Genomic DNA, 11,544 nt, shown 5'->3' with positions numbered 1-11,544 from the left:
ATGATCATTACTAAAGGTTACATAATACTTATATCTAGCCATTGATGTAGTATATTTGTAGAAACCTACACATCTGAATGTAGAACATCAAGTAAATTCTTGCTCACATGTTTATCTTAAGGAAATACATTCCTTGTATGTTTTTCAAATTGGCATGCTTCACATATTTTTGCATATCAACCACTTTGAACTCAAACAAGTTGTCACAATTTCACATGATTGCATATTCTTCAATGGTTACACATTTACATGGCCAATACATTTATGCTAAATATCAATATCAACTGCAACTCTTGCACCTTGTGCAAATATAGCAGACTTCATCTCGAGTACATTTGCATCCAAGGTAAACATCCTTCCCACATGCTTGTCTTTTGCAACCAATTTAGATCCATTCTTGAACCATTCTAATTGAATTTTACTTACAAATTTCCCTTCTTAAACATTTGCTCAATAGAAACCAAGTTCTTCATGATATTAGGCACATGTAGCACATCAACCAATTAACTTTTCCATCCTGCATAAACATAAACAATGGGACACTCCCAACATGAGCACTTGTTTCCACAAAACCAAGTATGTCAAGGTTTTTTATTTGTGGAGACATCATATGGTTAAAGGTTCCTGAATCCACATACCATACATCATCACGTACTATTGATGCATTTGTATTTATTGCATTCATTATGTATAATGAATAAGTTCTCATTATCAACCTGATTATTGATAGATACATAATTGTTATGCTTCCTTCTCCCATTTCTATTATTTTGATCTCTTTTCATTTCTGGATAGTCATACACAATATGACCTTTTTGACCACAATCTGCTATCCCATAGCCTGCATTGGATTAGCCATGTCCTCTATGGCTCCCCTTGCCTTAAGACTAGCCTCTACCACATGTATGTGACTTGTCTTGTGATTCACGAGATTGCCCTTATTTTTGCCTATGATGGCCACCACAACAACCTCTACCACCATGACCTCTACCTCTACTTGTGTTAGAATAGAGTATTTATTGTAAATTATTCTTACTTTGGGATGAGAATTGGAGCCCCGAGAGGAACACCAAGGAAAAGGGAATTCTCTTGCAAGAAAATCTATCTTGTAACATCAACAAGCTTTTTTATCATGTTTCATATGATCCCAATGAAGAAAAGAACACCAGGCACAACAAATCTTCATGCAGCATCAGGTAAATCTCCCACGGTTTTAATAGAATCAACCATATTCTTCAACATCTTTATAAAATCCATCAATAGAACAAAGAAAGCAAAGAAATACACCATCTTTGAATGGAAATACATCACATAGTATTCATCTTCAATATCTTCATAGTATTCTCTCTCAATCTCTCATATACAATCACTCTGTTTCAATAGAATTGACTATCTCTGACTCTCTCTATCTCACTCCATCAATAATACATCATATCCTCACTACAATCTCTCAAAAATTACTCTCAATAATCACTCTTAGGTCGTGGATACCCCTCCCAAGAGTTATGTCTGATATGAAGGGTCACCAGAGCCACTACAGTGTCTCTTCACAGCTCACTACTGTCACTTCACTCTAGTCTTCTCTTGAATCTTCAGCAGCTTCTTCTTCCACTTCTTTCAGCTCTTTTGCACTTGTATTCACCTCTTTCCAAGGCTAGAAAACTTTCCCAGAAGTCACACATACATTCCACAGAACACTTACAGAAGCATACAGAACAGTCTACAGAACAGTACCAGAACAGTTACAGTACAGAACAGAACAGAGACAGAACATAAGCAGAAGCTCTACAGAAGACCTACAGAAGGTTACAGAAGGTCATCAAAACCTCATAACTCATTCTCAACCCATTCCAAACTCTCACAAACCATTCACTAAGCTTTCACAATATCTCATTCTTCATCAATCAATACTCCATCCCTCCTTACAGAAGACAATCAGAACAAAACAGACCAAAACAGAAGGTATACAGAACCATTCAGAACCTATCAGAACATCACAAAACCACCAACAAACATCATGAACTTCCAAAACACAATCAATATCATCCAAAACACTCTCAAACCACTTCCTAATCAATCAATCATCCCATAAAATCAATCATTCAGCTCTCAAAAACAACAAAAATCATCCAAAAAACAAGTCATTTCAACACTCAACATATCCCCACACTTAATAAGGAAGCGTCCTCGCGACCCAGGAAAAAGGGAATACAAGTTCAGGGAAAAGCTCAACTTTGATCTTCAATATCTTTTTACAAAGAATCCATCCACCACGACCCCATCTTATAACCTGTTTCTGATATATAAAAATACAAAGAAAGGAAAACTCTTTTGAAATTAACACCTCTTATCAAACTAAAAATCACAACAAATTTGTAAAGGATATAAGAGTTTGCTTCTTCTTCATCATCTTCATCATCTTCATCTACTTCAACTCTCCAACCACGACCCCATCTTTACAAATCTCCAAAACATAGCTCGTACACAAAATCCAATAGGAAACCACCACGTTCGTTTGACATACATGAACTCACAACACAAACACTAATACACAACACAACCATCTGAATGACTTCCTCAAAAAGAAGAGTTTGGCATTAAAAAACTTGCACCATACATTGGAAAGGCATCAATGAAGATGATCCCTCTTAAAAGATTGATGTTGTCGGAATCGATCCATAGATAAGGATTCATCTACAAAGTTTTTAGGAGGATTTTGGAAAAATTGGAGACAGCACATCCTTTCCAATAGGACCAAGTATCTGCTAGGCAAACAGAGGGCATGAAAATACAGTATCTCCAGCTATTGGGAATCAATGCTAACATTGACATTCATGCACAACTTTGGAATAGGCTTTGAATCAGTATGAGAGTGCCTATGCATATACGCCAGGTACCAAGCAAAGTGAGCAGTTAATCTCACTGAGGGATCTGCAGACTGTGAATATTGTTGGGCAAAATGAACATAGTTTTGATAAGCTTGACTTGAAGCTGTCCATTCCCCTGGAATTACTGGCCAATTAATCTGCGGTCCTGTAAGGCAATCATCCGAACTCCATCCCCTTCTTCTGGAAATCTGAGTATCAAAACCGTCACAGTCACTAACCAACTGAGGTGGTTGAGATATGGAAGTGTTAGGAGAGGATAATGGAATAAGGGAAAGTGGATGTAGGGAAGGATAGGAAAAATCATAAAAGGAAGAAAAGGTTAAAGAAGGAGTGGCAGAAATTTGTAAGGAATCACTAAGGAAAGGTGTTAATTGATAAATAGGAAATGTGGAGGGTACATTTATGAGGGGTGAAGGACAGGGTGGAGAAGGGGAAAATACCCTATCCTCAATAAAGGAACAGCAAGTGAAAATAGGAATTTGAGGGAAATTGGAAGGTTGGAAAAGAAGGGGTAAAATTACTGTGGAATTAGTTTGACAAAGGGAAAAATATATAGCATAGCGGTGAGCCAATTGTTGGTAATAAAGGAGGGTAGGAACAGAAGGTCCTAAGAGAGATCGTCTATGATAGGCATCAAAGAAAGTAGCATCAAATGGATTATGTTTGGAAAGATAGGTTAAGAGATCCATCCTCAGTTGGTTAGTACTCTGGGTAAAGGTAGGAGCTGTGTTTTGTCTTTGATTGAGGACCACCGAATCAATCATGGGATGCCACGAATTATCCTGACAATCAGCTACTTTGGAGGAATAACTTTGAAACATGTCAGCTATGCGCAACTCCAAATGATTGACATATAGAACAGCCTGTAAGACCACATCCCCCACATACCATGCCAGATCTATCTCATCTGGAATTAACAAATCTCCTCGGAGATACATATATGACATCAACATGGTGTCTGGCGTGACAGAATCTTCAAAGACCATTCTGACTACCTCTGTCAACAACTCAGCAGACCAAGCCCCACTCCAGCCATCCTCTGGAAAAGGTAAATCCATCGTGGAAAGCTTCATATAGAAGACCAACTTCTGCAAGTGGTAGTGGACAAAGAAAGAATGGTCGGGTAAGACACATTCCTGAAATTGTTCAAAGGTAGACCATAACAAGTCCATTCTGGACTGCAATCTTTCCACTTTGTCTTGGAATAGAGGGCACAAAGTAGCCTGTCTCTGTAAGGCAGCCAAATCCTGCTGTGAAAAAGAAGGAATTAATGGAACAGGAGGGCTTGGAGGAACAGAGCGGGACTTTGCAAGCTGATCTTGCAACTGCTGGATTTGGAAGGCTTGGTTGGCCACTGTGTCATTAGCAGTCTGTAAAGCTGAAAGCTTGTCATCTAAAATAGCTTGGAAATCTTTCGCTTCGCTGGACATCCTCTCCTTCTCTGCTGAAAGGCTAGTAACCTGTGACTGAGCCTCGAGTAACTGGGTCTTCAATAAAGAAATCTCATCGCTTTGAGTGGCAACCAGTTGGGTTTGCTGTTCCATTTGCTTAAATAAATCTGCTAGGGTATCCTTAGCAGAAGCTAACTCAGATGTTGCCTTATGCAACTGGTCTTTGGACTGCATGAGCTCCTCATAGAAAGATGCGTACAGCTGTTGAACACAAGCTGTCACTGACAACTCGATGGAACTTTGAATATCCTTGCAGAGGAAAGGAATGGCATCTCCTGAGACGAGACTGTTCAGGGAAGGAACTGAGATCTCCAAGGATCCTTCTCTATGTGCTCGGAACAGGTTATTGCAAGTGAGATACCCAGGGAGTTCACTGCCAGAGGTAGCAGGGATAGGCACTGAGGGAAGTACAGCAGGGGCTTTATCCGCTACCCGCTTCAAGCGTTTGCGTTGTATGACTAGGGGAGGCGGAGAATCATCATCCTCAATGTCAATAGGTGCTGACTCTTCTGAAGGTGGAGGAGGAGGTACTGGATCTGATAGAGGAGGTGGAGGCACAGTCTTCTGTAAACCTGAATAGGTCAAGAAGGCAGACAAATATGATCCGTAGGTAACATTGGTAACATTACCCCTCGTGACTTTAACAAAATGCTAATCCATTTTAGTAAGGAGGTAAGTGCTCCAATCAATGGCAACTCCTTTTAGCACCATCCTGGAAGCTGTGAAAAGCTCTTTGGACAAATAGTGGGATTGCGTTTTGGCAGGCATGAACCTGTCCTGAAGGAACTGGCACATGGTCTTCCATACGGGATCAGTAATCATAGAAAACGAAACTCCTGAAGAGTTTATCACTTTCTTAACATCAAGGACTTCCCTTGTCTGCTTCTGCAACAACTTGAGAATCTCTTCATTAGAGAAGAGCTGACGAGTAGTCACAAAAGGTTCTCCTTTGAAGGGTAAAGACAGAGCCTTCCCTAAGCCTCGAGACGTCAATGTCATAGACATGCCTTGGACTACTCCTGTCTTCTTGCTGTAAGAGGCCAGGAACTCATCACATACGGACGGATCCTCTGGAAGTAATGGAAAAGGAGTGGCCACAAAAGCAGCAAGGCCCACCTTCGTGAGAGGCTCAAAAGTAAGTAGGGACGAGTAATCCCTACTAACTAATGGGACGTACTGGATAGGGGGAGGAGCATGAGAAGGCGCCATTCAGATGGTTACACACACACCACAAACACAGATAATCAAAGAGAATGCCTGCAAACCAACAGACAAAAACCAAGGATAAGAGAATTACCAATCAAACATGACCCGACCTACTAACCCCAAGCAAACCACATCCTAGAAAAAATTTGACATGACCTCGAGACAAATGCGACCGAAAGCTTCATGTGATGCATCAGACAAACACCCTAAACCCCGTATCAGGCAATAAAAGAAAAAAAACTGCATACCGTACCCGTAACCGTAACTAAGACAAGAAACCAAAACCATACCATATACGACACATATCAATACGACATCTGTGATAGAACCAAGACTGGACCATGGAAAATAACACTAAGGACTGCATATACCCATCCCACGAAACGCTTCATTAAAAAGGGGAATTAAGTGCAGTGAGGGGGGAATTAATTTAATGAAGGGTTGATTTTAATCAATTATTAAAAATGGGTGAAGTTTTATTAGGTGATAAACCTTAATAAGAAAACGGCGGTTCCTTATTATAAATTTAATTACCAATTATTAGGTTAAACGGTGCAGTTATTCGATTCCCGGACTTCGATTCCCGACTGGGTCTCTAAATGCAATTCATTGATTATAAATTAAGGTGGTCGCAGGGAGGGAGAGGAAGGAGGAAGAGGGAGTCGCGCTGGGGGGGCGGTGTAGGAGGAAAAGGTGGTCGCAGGGAGGGGCGACGGTGGAGGAGGAGGAAGGGCAACGCGCTGGGGAGGCGGTGTAGGAGGAAGAGGTGGTCGCAGGGAGGGGCGACGGTGGAGGAGGAGGAAGGGGAACGCGCTGGGGAGGAAGGGTGGAGGAGGGAGCCGTTGGGGAGGGAGGGTGGAGGAGAGGGAAAGAAAGAGAAAGAAAGAAAGAAAGAGGGAGAGAGCGTCTCACGGGCGGGTGGGGAAGGGGTGGCAGTTGGGGGGGGGGGGGGGGGGGGGAAGGGGTGGGAGGAAAGGGTGGGTGCCCATGGGGGGCAGTTGGGGGGGGAAGGGGTGGGGGGAAAGGGTGGGTGCCCATGGGGGGCAGTTGGGGGGGGAAGGGGTGGGGGGAAAGGGTGGGTGCCCATGGGGGGGCCATGGGATGGGGACAAAGGCGCGTACCCCCGTCCCGCACTCGTGCGCGGGGCGGGGTAAAAAAAAATTGCCGTGACGGGATTGAAATGGCGCGAGGAAGACGGTACGGGTTACGCGGACATGACCCGGGCGTGTGGAGACGCGTAAAATCGAAAAAGGGCGCGTTCACGCGCAAAACAAGCGCGAGAAAAAATGTAAAAAGAAAGAAAAATTAATAACTCCCAATCCGGACGTCAAAACGAAAGATCGTAAAAACAAAAAGTGGGCAGGACGACAGGGGGGAAACAAAAAAAAATATGGGACGGGGGTTCCGGGAGGGGTAAAGGGCAGTCACGTGCAAAAAACACAAAAAACAAACCAAAAACGCAATTTAAAAATTAATATCGAAAGATCCGTGCATCGGAATGAAGTGCAGAAAAAAGGAAAACTGTGCAGAAAGATGTGCCCGACAATCCTATCACCTCAAAACATAATTCCGACTGAGATAAGACGCGTTCACATGGGAAAAACCCAAAAAAAAACCCGAAAATGGGATCGGAAATTAATATTGAACAAACCATTCACCGGAATGACATACAGTAAGAAGGAAAAATGTCCGCAGAAAGGAGTGGCACAGGGTTATCACGTTAAAACGCAGTTCCGGTGGAAATAGGAGGGGTTCACATGTGAAAAACTCCAAAAATACTCCCGAAAACTCATTTAAAAATTAATAAGTAAAAATTCGGAAGTCGAAAAAGGGTGGAGGAAAAAGGAAAAAAAAGGAGGGGAAGGCACAGGGGACACGGCTGTCAAATCAAATTGGAATTCCGATGCAAATAGGGCAGGTTCACATGAAAAAATGTCGAAAATACGCATGAAAAAGTCTTAAAAACCCGGAAAATTAATATTGGACAAACCATGTATCGGAATGATGCGGAATAAAAAGGAAAAATGTCAGGGGAAAAGCGCTGGTCAGGGCTATGACGTCAGATCACGGTTCCGAAGCAAGAAAAGCACGTTCACATGGAAAATCGGCTAAATTGTGTAAAATGCTTCAAAAATTAATAACTCAAAAACCGTGCACCCGAACAGGGGTAGGTAAAAAGAAAAATGGATCAGTTCAAAGGGAGGAACAGGGCTATAAGGTTGGATTGGGACTTTGGTGAACGTAGGGCGCATTCACATGGCAGGATCTCAAAATCAGAGAATGAAGGAAAACTGCAAGGAAATAGCCCCAAGGGTGGGTGGAACATAACCGGAAGGGTGGGAAGGGACCTGAGGAGGGTAAAAGCAAGTCATGGTATACATGCATGAGCAAGGTAAGGCATATGTAGATGGGTATGCAATGTAGACGCGCAGGGACGCGTCCCCACACTTAAGACCTTAACGGATAGGGTTAACCGAACAACAGGGACCTAGGACCACGCCATAGACCATCCCCTAACGTCCCCACACTTAAAACATGACCGGCACAAAGAAACCAAAGTGTAGGGTTAGATAAACTTGGCCCGTTTCGTCAAGAATCAAGGTTGAGTGTCGACGGCACGTCCAGTGTGGTTGTCGGCGCTGGAGAGACCAAGGCATCTTTACAACGCACACGTCCGTCATGGCAGGGACCACGCCGCAGCACCCAGGGAGGTAGCTGATGGAAGGAATCGCAGGAAATTCGTCGATGATGAGGGATATTGCACTCAACTCACAATCACTCAATTGGAATGAAAGATCAGTCACTCGCCCCATGACTAATATCACTTCAGGAAAAAGGATTGAAACCCATATCTCATACCCGGTTGAGGAATCATCAAAGGGGAATGGTGTAAAAAGAGTATGCCAGGGTGCACAGTTGATGGTGCATTAGTGCATCCAACCCGTCTGGCATAGGTGCAAGGGGGAAGGCAAGGGAGCCTTACAGTGCAGTGTACAGAACAGGGTGATGTGTATGGTGATGACGGTAAAGATCCATCCCGTGGGTGCATAGGGAAACGGGAACATACCTGACTCCAAGTGTCGTAACGTCCCTCAATCTCGCCTCTCGGTAATTGATTGAAGAAACTCCAGTCACACTCAACCCACCCTCTGTCTCACGCTCTGTGGATAGATACAAGAGGGCAGCCTTTTCCTGAAACCCATTGATGTAATCCTCACAGTCACTTGTGCAAAGGTTGTATGCCTTGTGCGCATTTGATGGTGCAACAGTGCATCCCGCCTTGTGCCGGCATACGGTGCGAGAATGAAGGCCAGGGAGCCTTATGGTGCAGTGCACAGAAACAAATTGTGCTTTGTGCATTGAGAGGCCCATCCCGTGCGTGCAACACTTCATTAACACTTCTCTCCTCTCATTTGATTTGAAGGGAAAAAACTGGTCTCTCGCCCCACCCTCTGTCTCACTCTCTGTTGATAGATACAGAGGGCAACCATACTCACTTCCCCATCCGGTTAGGATGAAAGCTCACATCACTCGATTGTTTGTCGATGAAGATTGCGTCATCAGTTGTTGAAGAGGCGTACCCAGGGAGGTAGCCATCAAATCGAATATTGTGTTGAATAGGACATGTTGTCTGCTAGAGGACAGGTAGTCACTTTGTAGAGAGACCCAGGACATAGCGTACCAAGGGAGGCAGCTTCGGAATTGGATCCTAGGGATATCAATTAATGAATCCACTTTCTGGACTGCTGGGTGTTACCACCTTTTCCACAGCCAGCTTCTCGCCCAAGGGTGTTTACCACCTTTTCTTGTAACGAGGCCCGCTATGACAGGGAATTGCTTCCTTTTCTCTCATAACATATTTGTTTGTTTGTTTTTTTTCTTTCTTTTGCTTATTTTCCCCTATTCCCGAGGGTGTTTCCACCTTTTCTCGAAGAATAGGTCGGCATGACAGGGACCTAAGTCCTTTTCTCCCATGACCGATATGTTTTGTTTTTTTTTGTTTTTGTTTTTTTTTTTTGCAAATTGAGCAAGGGAATGGTAGAAAAACCATGTGTCAAGACCAACCTCGCCACTGTCGCTGGTGGAAAATAGAGGATAAGAAATCAAGACTGGAAGGGGGTTTGGAGGGGACAGAGGGTTGCACCCTCTTCATCAGAAGTGATTGAAGAACGGCTATCAAAAGTAGCATCATAAGAAGTACAGTGCCGTGCCAACGAGGGGAAGGATCAAGTGTCCGTAATTGTCAAGATCCCCAAGGATGGAAGTACTTCTTGAGGCGATATCCATTGATCAGAAAGGGATCATCAGAGGCATCAACGGTCTGTACTTGGACAGAGCCATTAGGGTTGACTGCAAGTACCTTATAGGGGCCCATCCACCGCGGTTGGAGCTTGCCAGGAAACTTGCCAAATCGTGAATCATAAGCTAGGACCAAATCACCTTCTTTGAACTCCTTGTGCTTAATGAAGCTGTCATGGTAAGCCTTGCGTCGAGCTTGCGTGGCTTCCATGCACTGTAGAGCCATCCTACGAAATTCGTCCAAACATTCCAAGTGCAGGAGACGGCGTTGCAGTGAATCGTCATCCCCCAAACGCTCTTTGATCGCCACTCTCAAAGAGGGTAGTTCCAGCTCAACACGAAAAACTGCTTCTGTACCATACACTAGCTGGAAAGGTGTCTGTCCCGTTGCTGCTTTATGGGAGGTTCTATACGCCCAGAGGGCCTCTGTAAGTCGATCGTCCCAATCACGACGATGTGCAGCAATTGTTCTTGTCAGAATCGAGCAGAGGATGCGATTGGTGACTTCGACTTGGCCGTTGGCTCTGGGGTAATAGGGAGTGGACTTGCGATGGCGGATCTTATACAACTCTGTCAACTCTTCCATGACTTTGTTAAGGAAATGAGTGCCTCTGTCACTTACCAGCTCTAAGGGACTGCCAAAACGGGTGATGATATTCTCGTACATAAACAGGGCCACGCTGTTACCATCGTCCCGCTTTAGGGCTTTAGCTTCACACCACTTTGTGACATAATCCGTACATACGAGGATGTATCTGTTCTGTTTCCTTCTGGTAGGAGGGTCGATCGGACCTACGAAGTCAATGCCCCACTTCTCAAACGGCTTCAAGGGAAGGATAGGTTGCAACGGCATGGCACTTGTCTTCGTGGGTTTCCCCATTCTTTGACAAGCATCACATCTTTTACAGTAATCATAGGAATCTTTGTGGATGGTAGGCCACCAATATCCTGCTAGCAGAGCCTTCCTGGCTGTAGCTTCTCCTGCAAAGTGACCTCCACATGGCTCGTCGTGGCAAGCCTTCAGAACAATCCCAATCTCATCTCCTGCAACACATCTTCTGAGCACTTCATCTTTGCCCTTCTTATACAGTGCACCGCCGAGCAGGGTGTAGGGGGCTGATTCTAGCATGAGCTTCTTCCTTTCCCGACTAGAAATACCAGGAGGGTACTGTTGGGTTGCCAGCAGATTGGCAATGTCTGCATACCAGGGAGTTACAGTTTCTACCAAGAATAGGGAAGCATCAGGGAGGTCTGGATCATCCTGCTCCTCGTCTGCAGTTTGTGGGATACGTGACAGATGATCAGCCAGAACATGGGAACGACCAGGCTTAGTAATCACCTCAAAATCGAACTCCTGGAATAAAAGGAGCCATCTCATCATTCGTCCTTTCACATCTGCTTTGTTCATCAGGAAGGACAGGGCCTCATGATCCACATAAAATTTAAAGTGGGTAGATAGGAGGTAATGGCGGAACTTCTCCAGGGCAAACACCATTGCCAAGCACTCCAGCTCTGTCACTGTATAGTTCCGTTCCCTATCGGTGACTTTTCGGCTTGCATAATAGATCGGTTGATCCAACTTCGAGGAGCCCTTTTGGCAAAGGACAGCACCTAAGCCTTCAATTGATGCATCAGTGTGTACATGGAACTCTTTCGTCCAATCAGGAGGTTGCAGAATGGGTGCCTCAACCAGACACTGC

This window comes from Lygodium microphyllum, chromosome 13 (genome assembly GCF_053477565.2).
Source record: "Lygodium microphyllum isolate KBCC chromosome 13, Lygodium_microphyllum_v1.1.10, whole genome shotgun sequence".
Classification (NCBI taxonomy): Eukaryota; Viridiplantae; Streptophyta; class Polypodiopsida; order Schizaeales; family Lygodiaceae; genus Lygodium; species Lygodium microphyllum.
This window is presented reverse-complemented; position numbering follows the sequence as displayed.